Source organism: Peromyscus eremicus, chromosome 6 (genome assembly GCF_949786415.1).
Source record: "Peromyscus eremicus chromosome 6, PerEre_H2_v1, whole genome shotgun sequence".
Classification (NCBI taxonomy): Eukaryota; Metazoa; Chordata; class Mammalia; order Rodentia; family Cricetidae; genus Peromyscus; species Peromyscus eremicus.
This window is the reverse complement of record NC_081421.1, coordinates 71,837,572-71,861,871: the sequence shown is the minus strand read 5'-3', so window position 1 is coordinate 71,861,871 and position 24,300 is coordinate 71,837,572. Positions and strand designations below refer to the sequence as shown.

At 45.9% G+C, this 24,300-nt stretch overlaps 1 protein-coding gene across 1 annotated transcript in view; it reads right to left on the bottom strand.

The window, feature by feature from the left end:
- Positions 1 to 23,925, bottom strand: part of Znf697 (zinc finger protein 697) — a 33,851-nt gene extending 9,926 nt beyond the window's left edge. The window contains exon 1 of the mRNA XM_059265949.1: positions 23,821 to 23,925. The gene's annotated coding sequence lies outside the window, so the exon portion shown is untranslated. The remainder of the gene's footprint in view (positions 1 to 23,820) is intronic.
- Positions 23,926 to 24,300: the final 375 nt, after the last annotated feature.

Genomic DNA, 24,300 nt, shown 5'->3' with positions numbered 1-24,300 from the left:
CTCCAGAATTTCTGCAAATTATTCCTTTGATCAAGCCCCTCCCCACCCCCGCTTTTTAGATCAGATCTAACTTCCTATGGATGGACAGTCAGGCCCATACCACCCTCCCACCTTTCTGGATTTTCCAGAGAGAAATCAAGGCCAGAAATAGCACCAAGTGACAAAGCCCTAGCAACTCCCACCCTCTAGTGGCGTCCAGGGCCCCACCCTGCCCTGCCACCGGTGGGACAGCACGGGCTTGGTAGAGATCAGAGACCAGCTATGACAGTCCCAGGCTGGAGGGCAGTGTCCCTTTTGAACAGACCTATGCACCTTACCATACAGTTGGTCCAGTCCCTTTCCATTGACTCTAGCAACTATCAGGAAAGCGGGTGACTCATTCTGTGTGTCAGGAACACTGAGCACATGGCCTATCCCCTAGGTAGAGTTAGGACTCACCTGTCTCATGGCAGATGAAGGCGGCTGGCAAGACAGCCTTGTGACTCAGAAGAGACAGGCTAAACCTGGAACCTCCGGCCCGCTCCCTCAGACCTTGGGTGGACAGGAGTCATGTGCTGAGGCCACTGCCAGGTGGCAGGCAGCCAGGCCAGCAGAGCGGTCTTGTCAGGGACAGGAAGTGGTTGCTGGGCAGAGGGCCAGGAGTGGCTCCATTCAGCAGCCTCCAGACTGAAGCACCTTTCCTGTCTCCTCCTCATCTCAGGGCCCCTTCCTTACCTCCTCAGGGGGAAGCCAGGGAGCCAGCAGCAGTGTCTAGAACCTTCTTCCTGCTGCTTCCCACTACTCTGGCCAGTCTCTCCCCAGAAGATAGTCGAGATGCCTAATTTGAAAGAAGCTGGTAAAACAACTCCAGCCAGAGGTTCAAAAGGTTGAATTCAGGGCAATCAGCAAGATCCAGCTAGGGACTGCAGGGGTTAATCATTTGTCCATCTTCAGCAGCAACCAAGTAAAAGAGTAAACAGTCGAATTGCCTCTGGGGGCTATGGTCTCAGAGCCTTGTCTCCTTCCTGGCCAGCTCACAGTCAGGACACAGGGCTAAGAGTCACCTCACTAGACAGAGGATGTCTCTGGTGAGCAAGGAGCAGCTGCTTTATCACCCTCCTCCTATATGTCACATCCAAAGAGGTCACCTGACCCTCCCCTTGGCTGGCTTGCACAGACATAGACCACACAATCCCCAGTGCCAGCCTCCCAAGTGGCAGACTGCTTGCTGTGCAAGGTGAACCTGAGTTCCAGACAGAGAACAACAGCAAAAGATGACCGCACCCAAGTGCTGACCATTCTCCAGACAGGAGCCAGAATGATACGGTTTCTGCTCTGTGGTTCCTGCCTTTTCTCCTGGAGTGGGAAGCCCAAAGAAGAACACAGCTAGCGGGCGCCCTGAGTTCAGTCTCTAGACACACACACATACACACACACACACACACACACACACACACACACACAGAGAGAGAGAGAGGGGGGGGGCAGACAGATAGGCAGACAGAGACAGAGAGAGACAGAACCAGAGACAGAGACAGAGAGAGACAAAAAAACTGTCCTTGGGACCAGGTTTTCCGGTCTATTGTCTAGGGCAGGCCCTCAGTTTGCACCACTTGACACACCTGTCAAACTTCCACCATGTGACCATCATCCAGCTCCTTGTAAACAAGAATTATTGCAATACAAAGACAAATCCTAAGTGAAAATTAGATTTTCTACCTTCAAATGAGAAGTCATAAGCTGGACGTGCACAAAATAATTCCAGCATTTGAAAGGCTGCAACAGGAGGCCAGTCTGGACTACATAGTGAGACCCTGACTCAAGATAAAACAGTATAAAAGTTCAAGATGTTCATGCAGGCAACCTATCCATCCATATGTTCTGTTTTACTGATTACAAGAGTCTCCCTGCTATACGGGGGATATATAATGTTTGTAATTTTCCTCCCTGGTGATTGGCATTTTATTATCTGCTGTTTGGTTTTTTTGTTTTGTTTTGTTTTGTTTTTGTTTTTGTTTTTCTTATCTAGTAACAGAAACCCTGGGCTGTTCTCAGCAGACTCGTCTTCTCATGCCTGCTCAGCTGCTGAATTATCTATTCAATATATTTTTCATAGACTCGTGGATCTTGAAAATCTCTTGAACTTTTATGAAAACAAACTGAGGTTGAGAGAGAGCAAATGCCTGGGTTAGAGACTAGCAAGCAGAGGGTTAGAAGAGGTGTGTCTTAAATCTCAGTTTCCTGATGATCCCTCCAATAATCTTGACATCCCTTTAATACAAAATACCGATTAAAAACAGACAGCTGAGACCAGGTGCTGCAGCACACTCCAATGGTCTTGTCATAGAGAGGCTGAGGCAGGAGGATTGAGATTTTAAGGCCAGCCTACATAGCAAGACACCCCCATCTCCCAAAAAAAGGAGATTCAAGATAAATCTATGACATACTCTGGCCCTCCAAAGTCCCACGCTATGTTAGTCAGGGATTTTCCAGGGGAAACAGAAGCAGTAGGCTGTATGTATATTTCGAAGGAGATTTATAATAAAGAATTAGTTTATGCAGCTCTGGAGGCTGACAGCTTCAGAAATCTGTCCTGGAGAGCAGACACCAAAAGCAAGCAGCTGAGAATATCCTCCTTGCTCCTGAAGATCAGGCTTTTGATCTACTCAGGCCTTTCACTGGCAGGAGGAGGCCCAACTCTGTGGTAGATGCTGGTCTACTTTACCCAAAGTCCACTGCCTTAAATGTTAACTGCTTCCCAAACCACATGCATGGAGTGACTGCAAACAGAGTCTAACGGCATATATATGTATGAAGATGCCATGATGAAACTTTGTAGGCTAACCTGAAAAAGAAAACTTAAAAATTGCATGCATTTCTTTATTCTCTCCCCGCTCTCTTTGTGTGTGTGTGTGTGTGTGTGTGTGTGTGTGTGTGTGTATGTGCGCGCGCGCGTGCGCGGTCAGAGGAAAACTTGTGAGATTGTGGGTGGGAGTGGGTTCTCTCCTTCCAACCATGAAGATGGAACTCAGGTCATGCAACTTGGCAGAAAGCATCTTGCTTGGCAGCAAGCACCCACTGAGCCATCTCAACAGCCCCTAAAAGACCATCCTCACAGAAATATCCATTAAAAACATGTGATACTGTATCTTGGACACCCTGTGGCCCAGACAAACCGACACATATGGTTAACTACCACAGGCCCTAGCTAAAAAGCAATCTGACATAATCCCTTCACACTTCTAATCTACCTATAAAAGCATTGTTTTTGTCATGAATGCACACTTGGATGTGGTTTGTGTGTCACGTGATAAAGAGGACAGGGAGGGAGACTCAAGATTAATCTTAAAGATGCTCAGACAGGCCTGGTAGTACAGGCATGTAAGCCCAACATGAGAGAGGCTGAGGTAAAAGAGGTAACATGGCCAACTTGGGTTACATAGCAAGAGCCGGGCTAGGCAGGACCACGGAGCAGGACTTGGTTGCGAAACTAACAAAAATCCTCAAAGTAGGGGACAGCTTCCTAGACATGCATGGTGTACGAAGCAGAAAGAGGCACAGTTTAATAAATAACTTTGCTTAAGGCTGAACAGCCTTGGAACGCAGGAGGTGTGTGCCCGATGAGACTTGCTCATCAACAGCCTTGTTCTGGAAGTACTGGTGCCGGGGTTCCGTGTTAAGGTTTCTGGGTGAGGTCAGGTGATCTCAGCAAGTCTTTCCCAATCCAGTTGATTCTGTGATCCTGTTTCCCCTGGAATGAGCAGTTATGAGAGAAGTGTTCTTCACAGCAAAGAAGGAAAGGTGGGTAGACATTCTGTCACTCAGCTTCCCATGCAGATTCAACAGGAAAAACTGCCATTCCACTCCACTGCCCAAAATAACTGCGTGGTGTCGCTGATGAGGGATGGCTGTCGTTTTCCGGCTGGGTGCCTTTCAGCTCTGGGTCAGTGACACCTCTGCGCATAATCAGCCAGGGGAGTGTCCAATCCATGGGAAACAGAGAGAAAACACAGAGCTCTATGATGCCTAAATGCTCCTGCCTCCTCAAGTCTTAAAACTCCACAGCTAGACTGTTTAAACTCAAAGTAAAAACCCTTGCATACACTGGGAAACACTTCTAAAAACATGACCCACTTTTACTCTTATTTCCTTAAAATTATCAGAGTCCACAAAACCCAGCTCATAAGAAACTGCATAAGACACACGATCCAGTTTCTTTACCAAGACAACAGTGACAAAAACAGCAAGAAAAAGATAATAAAAAGCAGAAAGGAGGGATTCCAAAGGTCAAAAACTTAAGTAATATATCAACCAACCTCCACATACATTCCTTACAGAACCCCAACTCAATTAGCAAGCTACAAAAGCAAGTTCTAAGTGGTTGGGTGAGGTACATGAAGAGACAGGGGCATTAAAAATTCAAGGCCAGTGGGCGGTGGTGGTGCATGCCTTTAATTCCAGCACTGGGGGGAGGAGGCATAGGCAGGTGGATCTCTGTGAGTTCGAGGCCAGCTTGGTCTACAGAGCTAGTTCCAGGACAGCCAGGGCTGCACAGAGAAACCCTGTCTTGAAAAACAAAAACAAAAATTCAAGGCCAGCCTGAGCTCCACCGTGAAACACTCTCAAAAACCAAAACCAAAACAAATTATGAGACAACTAAGGAACTGTGAATACTCATTAGGTATTTGATATCAAGAACTGTTCATTTTTTACGATGCTGGTATTTGGATATTCTGTTTACAGAGTTCTTTATCTTTAATATATGAAATATTTACAGATGAGATAATGCATCTGGAATTTGCTTCAAAACAGTTCCAAGGCAAAGAGGATTAGGCAGGGGTGCAGACAAAATGGGATCGGCCATATATCAGCCACTGCTAATATATTATCTAAGTTTGTTATACCATTCTCCCCACCTTTGTATTTGTTAGATAGAAAACCTGCTTATACCCATAGGTTAGTGCTGCTGCTGACTGTGGCCAGGGAAGCTTCTCTCTCCAGTGGGCAGCCCTTAATACAGACTCATAATTGACCATAGTGCTGAGTAGGTGTCTACTGAGTGTCTGCCCTAAATGGGATACCTGTACCAAGCCCCACCCATCAAGGCTCAGGGAATATTGAAGAAGAATAGTGGAAAACGAGAACCAGAGGATGTGGGGGAGGGCTGTGAAATGCTGTCTCAGGTCATGATGTGGCCCTTGCCCTCATGAACCCACTGCAGTTACAGTTACTTGTACAAGATCAAGTTAACAAGACCAGTCAGCATCCCCAATGGGCAGCACCAAGTGGACCCAGCTGGCTATCAACCAAAAAGAGAGGGCAAGAACGGGAGAGGGAAGAGGTGGGGGCTCCTGGAGGAGTGGAAGGGGAAGTTGGGGTGCCTATGATCAAGATGCATTTTCTTTACATGTATGAAATTGTCAAAAATAAATAAATAAAAGATACTCTATTATAAAAGGAAACAGACCATTTTTCTGACACTGAGATAGGGTTATGGTCATTCTAATTAAGAGCCAAACATAATAAAATGTCAGAGATGTCCACGAAAGGAACGGTCTGTTTCTAAACATTGTGGCAAATCAGTAGTGACCATTATGCTTGCTGTTGAACAGAGCTCCTGGGAACTGAGGCATGGGGGCAGTGAAGGAAAGAGGCTAGGAGGAAAACAAGTTTGACGCTTTTTGACCTTTTTCATGAGATATAAAAATTGGTGTTGTGGGGCTGGAGAGATGGCTCAGAGGTTATTGGCACTCATTGCTCTTTCAGAGGACCCTACTTCAGTTCCCAGCACCTATGTCGGGGCTGCTCACCACCACTTAGGACTTCAGCACCAATGGAACCAGCACCCACTTCTGACCTCATGCACGGACACACGTCATAACGGCATACATCCACAAAGACATATGCATAGATACACAAATAAAATTCTAAAAACTAAAAAAAATCTAAATAGCTGTTGTGTACAGAAGAGAACTGGGACCCTGTTCCTACCTTCAGCTACATTTATATCAATCCAGAGAAGAATGCTGTCAGCTTGGAGCTTACTACTTCTACCATGAACTCAGCAACTCTGTACTCAAAACCAATGGGGCGTGGGGAGGAGGGGGGGCCCCCCCGCAGTAAACTGGGTTATGAGTACAGGTGACAGTTCTACAAAGAGATTGCTTTAGCCCTGAGACTGTCAAACTGATGATCTGATGTGAGTGTCCAACAGAGGAAGTCCATCAATAAGTGGTCGTCTCCAGAATGATCTTCTAAGTGGATGATAAAGGCATACATGGAGGAAAAGAAAATTTACAGAAGCAGTTTGTGAAAACAGGATCTCCATGAGACAAACCCTAGTGGGGCAGATTTACTTTACCACCTAAACCTGGGAGGTTTGTTGGTCTTGTTACTGAAACTCAGTCTCACTATGTAGCCCAGGCTAGCCTCAAACTCTTGACTCTCCTGATTCCGCCTCTCGGGTGCCAGAATTAGAGGTGTGCACCACCATGCTTGACTCCTGGGAACTTTTAAATGTAGATTGTGTCCTCCTTGGAGACACTTAGGAGCTATGAGCCAGACTGAATCCTTCCGTGCCACAAACAACGCAGCTGGAAAGTATGTCCCCAGTTTCTGGTGTGAAGATGCGCTCACAGGACTCGGCTCTCCTCCAGGAAGTGATGCATCTGTCTCCGAGTGTTCAGGGCTCATTCACAACTCGAACACCACAGTTACTAATTCATTCAGCAGGCTCTGTCTGCCTGGGTTCTTCATGTTCTACTACCCTGGCTCTTTGTATTCCAGAAGGGAGCAACAGTACTACACTCATAAACATGGTAACAGCTTTTATTCTTGGGCATTGTTTAGAAACCCTCCAAGTCCACCAGAGTCCACGGGTCCCCTATAGATAAGTTCTTCTAGTGAAAAGGCCCACAGCTTTTCCTGGAACTCTGAAAGGACGCATGGAACAAAACCAAAACAAAATAAAACCCTCTTATAAGCTACCACCACTACTCCAAAAGCCTCCTAATACATTTCTTATCTTTAAAATATTTCAGAAATGGGCAAGAGTGGTTTGGAGAAGAGGGTGAACAATTTTACCATGTTATTCAGCAAGATGTTTGGTTGGGCTAGTGGAAAAGAGAAAATAATAGCAGCTAATCCAAATCCAGACAATAACAGCCAGAAATACCAGCAGATTCAAATGGGCTAGAGAAAGAAGAGTCAAGGAAGTGTGAACCGCCTGAGCACTCCCAGAAACCTCAGCTAGCAGCCTGTGGTGTCTCAGTCAGACAGTGGAGATCCAGAGGCTGAGTGAATTGTCCGGGAACACACAACCAACTAGCAGGCAGGAGCCTAAATGCCTGGCATATCAACTTTGGCTCCAATCACCTTTGAATCTCCACCAGTGTCACCAGGGTTCCCTGGCTAATCACAGTGGCAAAGTGGGCCTTCCAGCATCACTGACGTACCTTTTTTTCACCTCTTAATCACTTTTGAGTAACAGGTGCCCTCCGAGAAGAAAGCTGCTCCCCGCGTCTCTAACTGACTACCTCTCTGGGATATACCGAATTTACAAATGTGGCCCTGGAATGTGTAGCTTCTGTTAGCTGCTGACAGTGAGTCAGACAACGTTAATCAACTCATAGTCTACCCAGCACATAGATGCCTTAGATAGGTAATCTCCGTCCTTGTCATAGAAAAAAGAATTAAAGTCTTGCCAACATCACCAACTCATTTCTCACAAATCATCTTACCTGCAAATGACATCCTGAGATACCTGGTCAAGAGGGAGACTGTTTTTTAAAATACTTATTTTTATTATTCTTTAATTACGTACATACATGTGTCTTGGGGGGGGGGGGTATGGACAGGTGCCCATGGAATCTAGAAGAAAGAGGCAGATCCCCTAAAGCTGGAATTACAGGCAGCTGTGAGCCACCCAGTGAGGACGCTGGGAACCCAACTCAGGTTTTCTGCAAGAACTGTAAGGCCTCTTAACCACTGAACAATTGCTCCAGCCCCTGGAGGGGGGTTCTAAGAACTACATGAAACCCTTCAAGATAGCAAGACCATAAACTAGAAAATACACCAGATCAAGAATCCAGTTCGTCCAATCTGCAACGAACAAGCCCTCGGATTCACCTCGGATTCACAGCATCTTTTTGCTTCCGTTTTAATAGCAAGCTCCTCCCTATCTGGGAGGTTCTGGAGAAGTAAGTAAGTGGGCAAGGGCAGATGGCCACACACTAAATTCTGCCGAAGAGACTATACTCATTGATAATGAGAAAGCCTGCTACATTGCATACATTTAAAAGAGAAAGAAAAGCATTATTTCCCAGGGAAGAAAAAGGAGGCCCAACAAACAAACTTCTTGGTTTGAACACACAAAGGTAGTGAGTGGGTAGGTGAGACACTGAGACAGCCACCCAGAGTCACCTGGTTCCTTCACAGTCTCTTCTGCATCAGATTCTCTCCTGACCCCCCTCGGCCATCTTCACGGTCTGGTACTCCAGCTGCAGTGGTAACCACATTTTATGGGTGACACCTTTATACTTTCCATTTTCATGTTCTCTTCCAGACTTCTGCCAACTTCTATTTTTATGTTCCTATTATAATCATGATTAACTTTTGTTTTGTTTTTTCGAGCCAGGGTTTCTCTGTGTGGTTTTGGTGCCTGTCCTGGATCTCATTTTGTAGACCAGACTGGCCTCGAACTCACAAAGATCCACCTGCCTCTGCCTCCTGAGTGCTGGGATTAAAGGCGTGCACCACCACCGCCCGGCTTAACTTCCTATTTATTAAAACAGGAAGTAATTTTAAATGTTTCATGAGAACCTCTAAAACGGTCTCTGACAAACCCTTAGGTTTTGGATTATCAACACTCAAGAAACAAGTCTTGTTGACTGTTAAGCTATTTGAATTGACATTGACTTAAAGAAGTATTACGGTAAACTCTAAGTCCTTTGTGTAATGTGTGAAAGAAAAGTTGCGGGGGAGAGGGGGGTTGGAATATAACCATAGAGAGACTAGATCTGTAGACAGTGCTGGCTAGGCCATCTTAGATCATCTCCCCCCCCCCACCCCGCCCCCGCCCCGCCCCCACCTGCTTCAATGCTGGTGATTGAATCCAGGCCTTCAACTATGCTAGGCAAGTGCCCCCAACACTGAACTACACACACAGCCCCATCCAAAAGAACCTTTAAGCCATTCTTCGGTTCAAACTATGAACTCTTCTAATTAGAAGGGGGCTGGGAACTTCCTAATCCCGCAGTATCATTTACCAAAAACCAGTCATCAGACTTTACTGCACATCTCCATAAAGCATCTTCTTTTTTTCCAAAAACAAATCTTGCACACTACTCACAAGTAGGGAGAAGAAGCAACATTACCAAGGCACTTGTTCACAGCTAGCATTACTACCACGCACCCTAGTTCCCCAGATGGAGCTTGGGTGTTCAGATGTGAGCTGGCTTGGCACATGGCAGCAATTGCTAGCACCAAGTGGGCAGGCTCACATGGATAGCAGCTTTGTTCTTCTGTCTTCCAGATACAGTGGTGTCTTCCCCTTCCATCTCACCAGCAACACGAAGTGCTTGCCTTGGAACCAGGACTCAATAGCCGGCCTCTGGGTTCCTGTTGAATTCTACCTGGAAATTCTTCTTTGTGGCATCTGTGAACCTGCACTGCCCTCACTATTCCCACGCCTCACTCTCCACCCCACCTGCTCTTCTGTAGTGGGTAGCCATTCCAGCTTTGATCTGGAAGTTCCAACCCCCACTGAGGCTTCGGTAACTGTCATGCCTACAAGGCGGGCCCAGAGAGGACCCTGAAGACCCGAGATCCTGATGCGCGGGCTCTCTTGGTTCCTGGACCCTGGGTGCTGGAGGTAGACTGAGCAGAATTCTCCAGAGAACACCGCCAGACTGCGCTACGTCTTTCCCAGACCCTGTTACCTGTCCCTTCACTTGTAAGTTACCCCACAAAATAAACCTCCCTTTTAACTACGTGGAGTGGCCTTAATAATTTCACCAATACTCTTCTTAATTCCTAAAATGCCATAGCAACCTTTGATGGTGTTTCCTATATTTTCTGCAGTCACTCAGTCCAATCATTTCATTTCTTCCCCCAACTGTAAACCACAGAAGTCATTTGAAATTGATGCCTACTGAGAAAGGGAAACCCAGTTTTCTCCAATGGAGTGACACTGGATATGTCAACCATAGTCCAGGCAGGCCCCCTTGCCCAGAAGTAGATAACCAACACAAAACAGACTTTTTTCCTATGTGCTTTTTTTTTTCTTTTGTGTGTGTATATACATGTGTGTGGTTGTTATGGTTTGTTGGGGTTTTTGTTTGTTTTCATGGTTTGTTTTTTGTTTTTTGTTTTTCTTTTGAGGGAAAGAAGTTAAGAGACTAGGGAGGTAGGGAGGAGCTGGGCAGATTTGGGGGAAAAGAAAGATTGTGATCAAAATATATTGTATAAATGTTTTAATGAAAAACAGTCACCTTGAAAAGTGGTTATAAAGACAATTAATTTCCATTTTGTAATTCACATATCTAGGCTGGGTCGTATCAAAAAGCACTTCCGGAAGCCTTGTCAGCCGGCTCCTCCTGACAGAGCTGGTTCTGTTAAAGCTGCCTTTGTTCTCACCGGGCAGCCTCAAAACCTGGAGGAGCCAACTCTCACCATCCCTAACGCCTTTCAATCAAATCAGTTGCCATTTCCTTTCTTTGACCTTTCTCCTCTTTTTTGGTGCCACTGTCACGGCAGGGGACACTCACACCAGATACACATACCGACAAGTCTGCAGAATCAATCCGAAACACACTTGCCACTGTTTATTCTCGGGCTCAGAAACCCCTAAATGGCATAGCAGAGCACAGACTCTAGGGCTCGATGATCGAGCCCAAGACTCTGCTCCTGCTCAGAGTCCCGCAGAAGGTACTCACTGTGTGCTGGCGCATGCTGTCCTCTGCAGGAAACACAAGAGATGTCTCTCTCTTTCTTCCCACCTGTAGTGGTCAGAGCTCTGCTTCTGTAGCCAGACTGCTGGTGGGAATCTAGCCTCTAATGCCAGCCTTCGGCAGGTGGGTAGGCAGGCGCTCTACCACTGAGCCACATCCCCAGCTGGAGCTCTCTGAGACTCTCTTTGTTTCATTTATAAAATAGGAAAAACAAATTTAACTTACCCTATAGGATTATTGGTAATGGTTCAGACAGAATTATTTCACTGGTGTTTATTTCACTATGACTGACTCTTGTTTTATTTAGGGAAGACTTTATTATTTCTGTAACCAAACCCACATAGTTAAGACCTTGCATATCTGATAAGGTGTTACCACTTTACAAACAGAAAACAATGTTTAATGTTTCTAGACCAGCATGGCTGCTAATGTCTGTAGAATGCTGACTTCACATAGTAGACCCCAGCTCTTTGAGGTACCTTCCCTCATCTTATTCTGCCTAACATTTGTTGTTAATTATGGTCATATTTATAATTGACTAGGGATGTAGTTTAGTAGTAGCATAGTTGGCTAGCAGACAAAGGGCACTGGAGACTGATACTCAGTGTCACTACAAAACAACAAATATATGTGAATGTGTATATATAATAAATTTATAATGATTCATATCTACCTGCTGGTTCTTCCTTTCCCTACCACCTTTCAACTAGCTGTAAGTTCTTTGGGTAAACAAGTTGGGTTTTATCCACTTTGGTGATTCCTCCACAGGAGTTCACAAATGTTTGTTGAAACATATAAAATTTGGTATAATTATCTCATTGCCTCTGTCTTAAAAGGAAAAACTAAGAAAAAAAAAAAAAACTAGGAAATCCCGTGACCTGGCCAAGATCACATCAAGTAAGCTAGAACCATGAAAACAACTGTTTTTCTTTTTTTTTTCAAAAGCTCATTTTGTTTGTTTTCTGAGGTAGAGTCTTACTATGTAGCTCTGCCTGTCCTGGAACTCATTATATAGACCAGGCTGGCCTCGAACTCACAGAGATCCACTTGTCTCTGCCTCCCGAGTGTTGAGATTAAAGGTGTGGGTCATGACACCCAGCTAACTTGGCATTCTTAACCAGATCCAAACATGTCAAATTATCCCACTACAGAGGCAGTCGCTACAGAGACTGGTAGTTAACTTTAAAAATGACAGAATTATCTCCAAAAGGAGTTCTGCATCATTGGTCCAGTACCATCACCTCTTGCTTATATCAGACGGCCCAGCATAGGTACCTCCTCTGCTCATCACGCAAAGCGCCCCAATACTCCCCAGCCCTGACAACTCAGTTGCTTCTCTCTCATGAAGAGATAGGACAAGCGACAGCAGCAGTCAGATGATGAACGAGAAAAGACCAACGCACAACCATTCCAGAGCAATGATGAGAGTAAAAAAGTCGCTGGATGAGGAAGAGGACCAGGCAGATGCAAACACCAGGAGGCACCTGTGTTGAATGTGGAGCGTCTGTCTGTGTGAAGGGAAGCGATCCTCTGACAGTTCTGTTTTGTTTGTCTTACTACAATTAGAAAGGTATGGATGTCCCAGTTTCTCGCATTCCTATGTCAAATTGCCAATCAAGAAAACCCTTTTCCCAAGGGTCTAGAGTTAAGCTCTGACGCCAGAGGTGCCTGCGGCGATGCAGATGCTCTGAGTCTCACTGATGGTGGTGATGGCAGTGATCAGCGGTGCAGCAACCACAAGCTCTCAGAGAAGTGTGAAAAGATTATATGCCACAGAGGAGGTGGTGACTGGAAATAGCCAATAAACTACAGACTCAATCAATAAACCCAAGCGCCCCTTAGGCAGTAGGGAAATGGAAACAAAGGTTCCTATGGTAACCACTGGCTGGTTACAATCCATTGGTATTGTTCTTTCTTTTATTTTAAGTGTCTGAGCATTTTGCCTACATATATGTATGTGTACCATGTGCTTTCATGGTGCCCTGGAAGGCCAGAAGAGGGTACTGGATCTCCCAGAACTGGAGTTACAAGCGGTTGTGAGCCAACATGAACTGAATTTGGGTCCTCTGCAAGAGCACTAACTGCTCTTAACTGCTGAGTCACCCTTCCAGACCATCAATAAAAAACCAAAAATGAGTAAGAAGCAGGTATTTCTTCAAGTCTAGCTCATAGTTTTGTCTCCTGTTTCTAGAATAAAGCAGGTTTTGTATCTGGCACACCCACACCCTCAGAGAAGAAAAAGATGAGGAACGTTCAGATACAAATATAGATACAGGTACAGATGTATCAAAACAAAGAGAAGATAAGCTTTATACTTGGAGAGAATATTTGCAAAGATGTACCTGATAAAGGACCATCACCCAAAATACACAGAGTTCTCAACAGTAGGTCTGAGGAGATGGCTCAGTCAGTAACATCCTTGCTTCACAAACACAAGGGCTTGTGTTTAGTACCCAGCACAACATATGAAAGCCAGAGGCTGGAATGCTCCCATAACAACACTGTAGAGGCAGAACCCAGATAGTTTCCTGCTGAACGACTACATTTCCCAGCTTCCCTGTGGACTACATAAGCCATTTCCACCCCATAAGGGGCCCGCACCCCATATTTCTCTGTGCACATTTTGGCCATCAGCACACATGGGTGACAAAGTTACCCCCTTGCTGTGAATAAATATGGCCGAGCCTAAGGTCAAATCAAGCCTCTCTCTCTTTCCCTTTCCGTCTCTCTACAGCTGCCTCTTGATAATTTAACATATGGTGCAGTGCATTGTAAAGGGATCAGGATCTCAGAGTCAGCACCTACATCCAAAATGTCTCAAACAACAGAGAGGCAAAAAACAATCACTCTGCCTTCAATGACATACAAGGATGCTGTGAACAGAAGTTTGTACCTCAGCCTACTATCCGGCAAGCACCTGTGTGCTAATTCAACTGGTCATGCCCTTTATCCTGGCATTTAATTCTTCTTAGCAAAAGCTAATTCCAGCATCTATGCCCTAAGCACTCACGTTCCCTCATTAAAGGAGGCTGCCAGATACTCCGTTATCAAACTCACAACTTTGGAAAGTTATGCAGAGTATCCTGGCAGAGTCTTGGAGAGTTGGGTTTTATATCTGTAGAGTCAACAGATGATTCTACTGAATGACATTCCAAGCCTTTAGATTCTTCAGGAGGAGATAACTTAGATGAGGAGATTCGCTCCAACCCGGGCTCACCTGTGGCACTTTGAGACCATAATCTAGTCTCTACACAGACAGAGAGCTCCACAGCCAGGGCCTGCAACCTGAAGCCTACAAGGCATACACAGGCTTTGACAGCGAAGCCTGTGGATGTTTTCTAAGAAATTCCCAGAGCCAGTATCTGCTATAGCTCATTTAATTTGGTTATCTGGCTTTATAAATTATGCCTCTAAACAACCAATCTATTTTTAAATAGGATCGTGTTAAGAAATAAGCTTACTGCGGTCAGGGTGTGGTGACCTGGGGAAGGAGCAAAGAGCTGGCTTGAGCCTTCGTGGCTAATTCAGTCTATGATGTAAATTATTTCTTACAGATTTGACATGACTGACTGCTTTCATCTGTCATCTGTTGGTTGAGTGCGTGGAATGAGAAAGTAGTTTTTAACAGTTCTGTTAATAGGGTTAGTTTTAGGAAACTTTGTAAAGTGAATCATTTACTGACATGGCAGTCACCAACTTGGGTGGTAACTTAGGATGTTTTCTAGAACAGTGGTTCTCAACCTGTAGGTCCCGACCCCTTTGGGGGTCACATATAAGATATCCTGCATATCAGATATTCATTACGATTCAGAACAATAGCAGACTTACAGTTATGAAGTACCAACAAAAAAAAAATTCATGGCCGCTGGTCACCACAACATGAGGAACCGTACTAAAGGGTCAGAGCACTAGGAAGGTTGAGAACGACTGTTCTCGAGTGTTCTAAAGATGTGCCTGCTGAGGAAAGAGCAAGGCAGTCATTGTCTCTGGAAGTATGTTTAAATTGGAAATTAAAAATCATTTCTTTGGGGGAAATACAAATTACAATTAAATTATCTCTTGGAATACAGGTCTCACAATTTGATGTTGACAAAAATATGTATTGCCGTGGTTTCAAACACTAGTTATAGCCACTTACGGCAGCAGTCCCAATTTTTAAAATTTTATCAAATTGTCTCTAACCAAAACTTTTGTTTTACTTAAGATACTATTTTTGTTCATTAAATAATGGCTGGCATTGTTAATACTGAAAACAAATATACCAAGTTCATCATATGTTAAAAAAACAAGGGATATCTCGTAGACACATTCTGTTCAGATTCATTCCTTGGATGCCAACTTTAACTGACTTCCTACACACAGCTTCCAGGTGCTTGTTGCTTAGGCAGAAGTCAGACATGACAAACAGCTGCTTACAGTCGCCTTGTCCTTCAATAGAGCTCTGCTGCACGGCCCGGCCAGCGGTACAACTGCCTTTTAACTCCTGTTAATCTTGATGCAAAGGTTTTCCTCAGGTAACTTTGTCTGTTAATGTTCCCCACGAAGTTGCACAGTTATTACCTCCTGGCTTACGTTCTGGATCTTTGCCAACTGTTAAAGTTTTCTCATGGCCCCCTGGATGGACACTCTAACTGCTCCTCCCCTCGCTGCCCTTCCATCAGCCTTACTTAGAGATCGACACCCCCAAACCCCTAAAAGCAGTTTAGGTGACCTCTAAAAGGGGGCTAATGGGCCATGGGCCACCCAACTCATCCGTCTTCTTGTCACTCTGGCCATTGTTTTGGGAACTCAGAACTAAAGCGGCTGGACTGGAGCCTTCCTTCATCAATGACCCCCCCCCCCCCAGTCTCACCAGCTCAGATCCGCTCAAGAGCCTTCAGGACCAGTGGACTCCATGCCTGCTGAGGTACTCTAAAATTAAAAAGGACTAGATCTGACCACTGAGGTGAGGTCTGTGCCATCTCCACAAAAGATGTTGCTTCCACACCAACAAATCCTAACTGGTTTGAGATGGTGCGGAGAGCCAGGAACCAGGAAAAACATCAACCACAAACCTCCTCCTATGTAAGGGCTCCTGGTTCCCTCCCACCCTGGCTCCTCCCCGATCACTTCTTCCCCTCCTATTAACCCCATACTTATGTTTTTACAATGTCTCTAAAATGTTTTACTTATGGAACTTCATCCTCTACCAAACAAAATGTCCTACGTAAGCTCACACGATAGCTCTCGCCCTACAGATGTCCTGATACATCTGCAAAAAGACCTTTTAAATGCTGTGGAGAAACTCTAGGTAAAAGGGCCCTTCATCCTTTCACCCCAAGCCTGATACAATTTGTTACATGACTCTTCTATTTCCTCCTGTTCCCTTCCTTGGAAGCTACTTCTTGCTGGCTCATTTTGGTGACAATGGGGCTCGTCACTGTCACCCTGAATCAACTCTCTGCCCACTTTCTCTCACTGACCCACCTCTGCTCCTCCCTATCCCTTAACCTTTCCAGAAAAATCTCTCAGTTCTACTCTGTAACCAAATCATCTATTTCCAGCCCTCTAAGAATTATTTCCCACGTCTCCACAGGAATGCAGGACAACAATAGCATGATCCAATGCAGCTGATCAAGACTCCGCCTGCTATGTGACCTGAGGACCCCTTCTCAATGGACCCAGAACTACCCCCTCCAACAAAGACCCTCCTCAGCAGAACACAACTGTAGTATCCCTACCCTGTATTTTGTTTATATCCTCTCAGAGTCAGGAATGCTGGTTTTCTGCTGAAGAAATGCACTTCCCAGCTCCCCTTATGGACTACTGAAGTCTTTCTGCCCCTATAAGGGGCCCACATACCATCTTGCTCTCAGGGCATTTTGGCCATCTTCACATACGGATGACAAAGACACCCACTTGCCATAAGTAAACATGGTCCCGCCTAAGGTCAGACCAAGCCTCCCTTTCTGCCTTCTGTCTCTGTCCAGCAGAATAGTCTTTTAAATAATCTAACAGACAGGAGGATCCCTGGGACTGGCCAGTCACCCTAGCCAGACCAGTGAGCGCCAGGCTCAGTGAAAGACCCTGTCTCAAAAATTAAGGTGGAAGAGACAAGGGAGACTGCTCAGTGGTTGCTCTTTCAGGGGACCTAGGTTCTATTCCCAGCACCCACATGGTGGCTCACAATCATCTGTAAGTCCAGTCCTAGGGCCTCAGACATACAGATAAAATACCCATACACATAAAATCAATCAATAAATTTTAAGCCATCACTGACGTTTGTTTAAGAAAATAAATCAGATGGAGAACCTCTGGCCTCTGCACAAGTGTATACACACACACACACACACACACACACACACACACACACACACACTCAATTACCAACACGGATTAAAAATGGACAAAAGATCAGAACAGACATCTATCAAAAAAAAAAAAAAACAAACAAAACAAAAACCAAACAGATGCCAGAAGCACATATAAAAAAGTGCTCAATATCATGGGCTTTGGGAAATGGCAACCCAGCTGTGAGACATTGCTTCCACCTTCAGGGATGTTCAAACCTAAAACTCCCTGCACCTGGTGCTGATGTAAACAGAGCAGCAGAGAACTGCATTCTCTGTGGGGGAAACACAGTACATTCTTTACAAAACTAAGCATAGTCTTACCATAAGACCCGCATTTACACGCCTTGGTATTTATCCAAACAAGATGAAAGCCTGTCAAAAAACAAAAACAAAACAAAACAAAAAAAACTGCACATAAATCCCTTACAGCAGCTTTGATCTTAAACTTGGAAACAACTAAAATGTCTTTGAAGACGTGAATAGATAAACTGTGACATTCCAATGAAATGTTACACACCCATGCAAGTATACAGGCACACATACACACTCACCCACACACTCACACAAACACATCTACCAATCTATAAAAAAAAAAATGCATACTACTGAAAGAAGACAATATGAAAATGACTACACACTTCAGTTCCACGTCTATGACTCTGCAAAAGGCAAAACTACGGAGAGAGTTGAAACAAAACAAAAAAACAAACCACTGGTTGCCAAGGACTTCAAGGGAGTGATGGGCAAATGATTAGAGCGCCGGTGACATCAGGAGCGTCACACTGTCCTGTACACTATCACAATGGTACACAGGTCATTATACACGTGTCGGTTCATAGAGTGCACACCGCCAAGAGGAAGCCAGAAGTGAACAGGAGACCTTAGGTGATGAGGCAGTAACAGGGGCTTCCCAAGTGTAACAAACGCACCGTGCTGGTACAGGGTCTGAGAGTGGTGGGGCAGGAGGCACACGGAGATTCCGTACCTTCTGCTCAACTCTCCCACGGACCGAAAAACTGCTCCAGCTCAGATTACAAGCATTTGCTCTTTCCCACATTACCTTGTAGAAAGTTGGTAGTACCGTCATACTAGGCAAGAAGAAAAATGAAATATTTAAAAATATACTATGTGTTTAATAAACGTACAATCAAAAGTATCTATTAAACGTGCCATAAGCTACCATTCTTCTGGGTTCTGTGTTGCTAGAGATTATGTCTAACAGATTTATATTTCAGTTCAGTTTTCAAACCACCTACCATTGTCAGAAATCTTTATTCATATCTGCTGAGGGGTTACCAAAGGCGCAGGGAGAAAATGTGACTCTTACCAAGGTTCCCAAGTATGACAGAAAAGCAAAACGGTCAATTGGAAAGGGGAGACTTTTCAGTAATGCCCTTCATCGTGCATCAAGCAAAATGTGCTAACCACACAGCAGTGCACAGCAGTGAATCCAAGCTGCGACATTTCCTAGAAATAAAACCCAGAAATAATGGTTGCTGCCTTGTGATTTACAGCAGGATCCTGACAAAGGTCTCAGAAGGCCACAGGGGATGTAATATGCCTCCTTGAAGAATGGCCATACCTAGCTTGGGAGACAGATGCACAGAACATGACCTGCTGTGTAGATAGACACAGCTATCCCATGAACTGCCTGTGGGAAGACAGGTTCGACCTCATGACAGCTGACAGTCCTGTCCACTCAAGGAGAGGCTGCTCCGCCATCCATACTTGCTGAAGTAAAGCCCAACAAATCCCTTCTCACTCTCTCAGAGGTGTTAGCGGAGTTGCTTCCTCACCCCAGACTTTCTCTTTTTTTATTCCCCTCCCTACTGGCACTAAGGGAACCCCTATGATTTTCTTAGATGTACAATAAAAAGGCTCTTCCTAGTTCCAGTGAGGATGCACAGGCCAGCAAGGGCATAGCTGAGGCAGTGGCCCCACCCACACCTGAAGTCATTACCCTCCACCACCATTCAGCAAGGATGCTAGCACAAACACATGAAAGCACGGCACAGCTCTGCATCTTCCAGCCGGAGCTTAGCAGTCAGTCCCATTGAAAAACGTGAACAATAACTAAGAAAACCAATTGCTTTCTTGTCTTCCTTCTACGATAGAAGCCAATTGCCAGCATTAAGATGTTTCATGCCTCCACGTCTGCATTTACCCATGACTAATGATTCATCGTGAACAGTGTTCTGAAAGTCCACCAAATGCCATGCTGTGTTCTGGACAGACAGTCTCTGCCATGTGTGCAGTTGAATTTTCATGAAGAAGTCAATGAAACCCAGGCATTTCAGGCAATGCCAGAGACTGAAGGAGAGGGTAAGGATGGCCTGGCATGACCAAGACAACCTACGTGGAAGAGAAGAGACTTAGCCTAGAGAGAACAGAAAAAAATTCAGCTAGGCTGGAAGTAAACAAAAAAAAAAAAAAAAGAATAGTAATTTGGGGCAAAGTTCTGTGCCCAAAGGCCTTAAGGATTCTAAACTTGGTCTTTCCAACTGATGGTCATAGGAAATTAAAGGCTTGAAAAAAAGGTGGTTTATTATTGTTGTTGTTGTTGTTGTTGTTGTTTTGTTTTGTTTTGTTTGTAAAGAAAGAACTTCACTTCTCAGAATGAGAGCCAGTCAGATGATTTTAGAAGCCCAACGATGCTCCTGGCAGGAAACCTGCGAATGTGGAGCAAGTCCCTCCCACAGAAAGCAGTTCTGAAAGTTGTACCGATCAACAGACCTACGTTCCAATGCATCTCCAGTTCAGAATCTGGGCTCCAGGCTAGTTTCTTGACCACTCTCTGACCTCTGGTTTCCTCATTTTTAGAATGGAGATAATGGCAGTTACCAGATGAAATGAGGCAACTCATGTAAGCTGTCTGATTTATTCTGTGTACGTGCAGAGGTGCACATGGACACAGGTGAATATGGAGGCCACAGGACAGCCTTGGGTGTCATTACCCAGGTGCTACCCATCTTTTTATGAGCCAGATCTCTCAGTAAACTGAAACTCACCAAGTAGGCTAGGCTGGCTGGCTTCAGGGATCCTCCTGTCTCTGTCTCCCCAGGGCACATGCCACCATGCCTGGCTTTTTTAACATGGGTTCTGGGGATCAATATCATGTCCTTGTACCTGCAAAGCAAGCACTATACCAACTAAGGCACACATGTCCCTAGCCCCAAATGTCTTACTGTAATCACTGACGTATTCAATAATGTATTCCGTAAATGGTGATGGCTATGAATCACATGAAAAGAAAGCAAGAAAAATACTCAATTATTCACCCGTGGGGACAAAAACTGAATTGGAAGGAAACCAAGTTTGAGGAGTTAATCTGCCCTCTTCTTCTACTGCTATATTTTGGCCCTAGTAGTCAGCTTAGTCTGTAAAAAGGAAGAGGCATGATCGATGCCTGACTTGGTTGCAAAGAGCGGGATAGTCCTTGGCATCTTGCCTTCTCATAAACACTTTAATACTGAGAAGAAAATCACCTTCTTCAGTGTAGACCTATAAAAATAACTGACTATGCACTTGCATTAATCCATTCCATATGTTGCTGGAGTTTGAAATCCAGGTTGGCAAAGAGGCTTAGTAACATGGTTCCCATGAACATCTTTTACTAGACACCGTGACAAATGCTTTTAGGGTCTTGTAAAACCAGGGAAAAGGAAAAGTTTCGGTATATCATGAACTAGAGGTTTTATTTCCCATCGCAATGAGTCCTCCCAAGTCTATGAGAAAGATTCCATGGCTTCACTATAGAAACCAAGTAAGAGATAAAATAAGCCATACGTGGGCTGGGGATGGAGCTCAGTTGGTAAAGTGCTTGCCAAGTTTTCACCAAGGCCTGGGTTGGATCCCCAGGACAGCATAAAATTAGGTGTCCTGAAAAACACCTCTTTCCGCAGCGTTCGGGAGATGGAGGCAAGAAGGATGGGAGGTGTGGAGCTGTTCAGTCATCCTTGGCTACACAGTGAGTTGGAAGCCAGCCTGGGCTACATGAGACCTGATCTATAAATAAATACAAGATGTGTGTAATTTTTCATTGCTTTCATTTATTTATGAACTTCAAATCAAACATCCTTTGTGCATCTGCTAGTTAGTTATAAAGCATCAGGCAGGGGGAAAAAAAATCATTGTCCTCAAGGGGTTTGCAATTTAGAGGGAGAACAAGATGAACAGCTCTCATGACAGACTGGGAGAGATGTCACCAAAATGCCATGAGGATAAGACGAATACTAGCTAGGAATTCTTGAAAGGCTCCCATGAGGGAGTTACGGATTGAAACAAAAGTAATGAGAGGCAGCACAGGAATGTGCTACAGGCATGTGGTGTGACCTGAGTAACCAACGCTTGAGAATGTGTGTTGTATCTTGGGATGAAAGCTGTTTGTTGCAAGGACCAGTAGATAGCGTAGATACAATAGAGAAGGGGGTAGGCGCTGGATATGTCAAGAACTCTGAACACCAAATTTAAGTTTTTAACCTTTGTCAATTACATTAACACTACATAGCATGTGGTGTACTCAGAAACCTGTCAAGAGGTAAAGAAAGGAAAAACAATGATTAGAGAGAACTTCTCAAATGGCACTCGAGGCCCCCACACAGCTGCGATCTGGACTTCTTCTTCATGAGGCTTTCTGGGTTCTTGCTTTGGAAGTAAACAAGTTCTTTCTTGTCTGGCTGTATCCTTTTTAGTAACCAACTTTTACATTTTCTCCTTCCTTTCCCAGGACACTAAAAAAATTTAGGCAGATAAGTAGATTCTGGAGAAATCCAAAGAGCTTTTGGCAGGAGGAAGAGGAAATGTTATGCAAATCCATCAGCCTCAGACATGCAGCCTCCAGTGAGGTCACCCTGGTTCCTTCCATCTGGCTGCCTCCTCTGAGTTTTCTGATTTCTTGTCACTTGCTCCTTCATTCCTGTAGTTTTTGAACGCCATCCTGTGTGTGTCTCCTGCATGACCTAGAAGGCAGCCTGACTTTCCTTTGGTTCAATCTCAGGTTATCTCGATCTCTCTTGGGCCATCAATTTCCTCCAAGGATCCTACCTCCTCCTACACACACAGCCAGGGTGTGCAACTGGAGACTTTTTTCAATGCATTTCGTTCCATTTGAACATTTTCTTCATTTCATACTCTAATACTAGCTGCCTGGACAACGCCAGTTAGTTCACTCCAACTTAGTTCCCATTGTTTCGTCTAACTAGCAACGCCAGTGGGAAACCTCTCTCCCCCTCCAAGCCATTTACCCGGGGTCCAGAGCATCCTTCCTCCTGTGAACTTTAGGTAAACCCTTCTCCCTACTCAAGAGACATTCACTTGGCTTTAAAGTGTGTTGTACATTAAGTAACAACCATGCGTTTCCTTAAGGGAAGGGATACATTTGGATAGACGTGTAAGAGCAGAAGGGCAACAGAGTCACACTCCAGCTGTGTTCAAACGTGCCCCCTTGTCCACCACAGCTCTCTAAGACCACGAGCTTGCTAGCCTGTTGCCTCACCGCCTTTACCACAGCGGTCTCTCGGGAGGAGACCCACTGTATGGGAATGCTGACAGCCAACTGTGACTGACTCAACAGGCAGGATTACAGCACCACCAAATTAAAGCATGCCTCATGCTCATGTAGAGGGGCAGCCAATTCACTGGGGGATGGGAGGGGGGTAAGAAAATGGTTCATCATGGAAAGTCCCAGAGGAAGTCGTAAAGTCCCATTGACAGTCCTGCTATTGTGTACTCTGGCTGTAAGATACACCCAGGGCCCCTGTGTCACGGCTCCTCTTCACCCTCCCTTATCCCAACATATGCCTCCCCCCAGGCCACCTGAGTCTCAATAAGCCCTCTGGCTGCAGGCTTCAGCTCTGTCCACCACCTGCCCAGGACCAGCCAACGTGGACATTTGTGACTGGGAATTCTAGCAACGCCAGACAACGACCCCTCTTGGGCCACCAGCCGCTGCCTAGCCCAGCCTTCTTCGATCCGCAGGTCCTTATTGTGCCTTTTGCCCCGTCTGGTCGCAGCCCCTAAACGGTAATCCGAGTCGGGCAGACAGATGAGAGGAACAGACACACATTTCACAAGGACCCAAATTAACCTGCTGCCCCTCACAAAGTCTCCACCCTCATCCCTTTTCCTCACGGTGGGGCTGGGGGCGCTGACTGAGCAAGCAAAGGGAGCGCGATCCAAGCTTGTGCACCGCTGCACACAAAGCCCTTCACCTTCTGCTCGCCTTGGAAGCTCCTCCCTGGGTTTGGTCTCCTAGGGTCTCTGATGCCCCCTTCGGTGGTCTGTGGGACGGTCCGACTCGCTCTAGCAGTGCAGTCTCAGCCCTTCCTCCCCGCCCCTCATCACTGAGCCCAAAGGGAGCTCTGCTCGGCTTTAGGGACGCGAGGGCTCCCCATGCGTCCACGGTCCCTGAGCCCACGGGATGGCAGACCACGACCTGGTGTGTGGAACACAGCTACGCGCGGCAGCTCAGCCACAGCATACACCCCAACCCCAAGGTGGTCAGTTCCAGTGCCCAGCTCCCCATCCCCGAAGGGGCGCGCCCAGCCTAGCGGCGCTCCTACCTGCGATGCGCCGGGCGGCTCCGAGCGCAGTGCCGGAGCCTGGCGCCCGCGCGTCTGCCGGGTGCAGCGGCGGTGCGGCCGCGGGCTGGCACTCGGGCTAGCTGCCCGCTGCCTCCTCGCTGGGGCTTCCTGTGGGGCTGGACAAAGGACATTTCCTGGGAGGAGCGGGGAATGTTCCCAGCATGCCTCGATTTGTAGTTCACGGGGACTTCCTGCCACCGCAGCAGCAGCAGGGGCCCCTACTCAGACCCCAGGACTGGAGGAGGCGTGCTCACTGCGTCCCTGGACACTGCTGGGCGGGAATGGTGCGTGGCTGATGGCTGACCCACCGGGCGCCAGTGGCAGAGTCGCGGTCCTGAAGATGTGTGCTGCATGCACCAGCTCACTGTCCTGTGCGCGCGGTGCGAGCGGCCTTTTCTTTAGAAATTAAGTTTATGATGGGTTCTCTTTAAGGAGACTTCCCCCCTCTAATAGATGGTC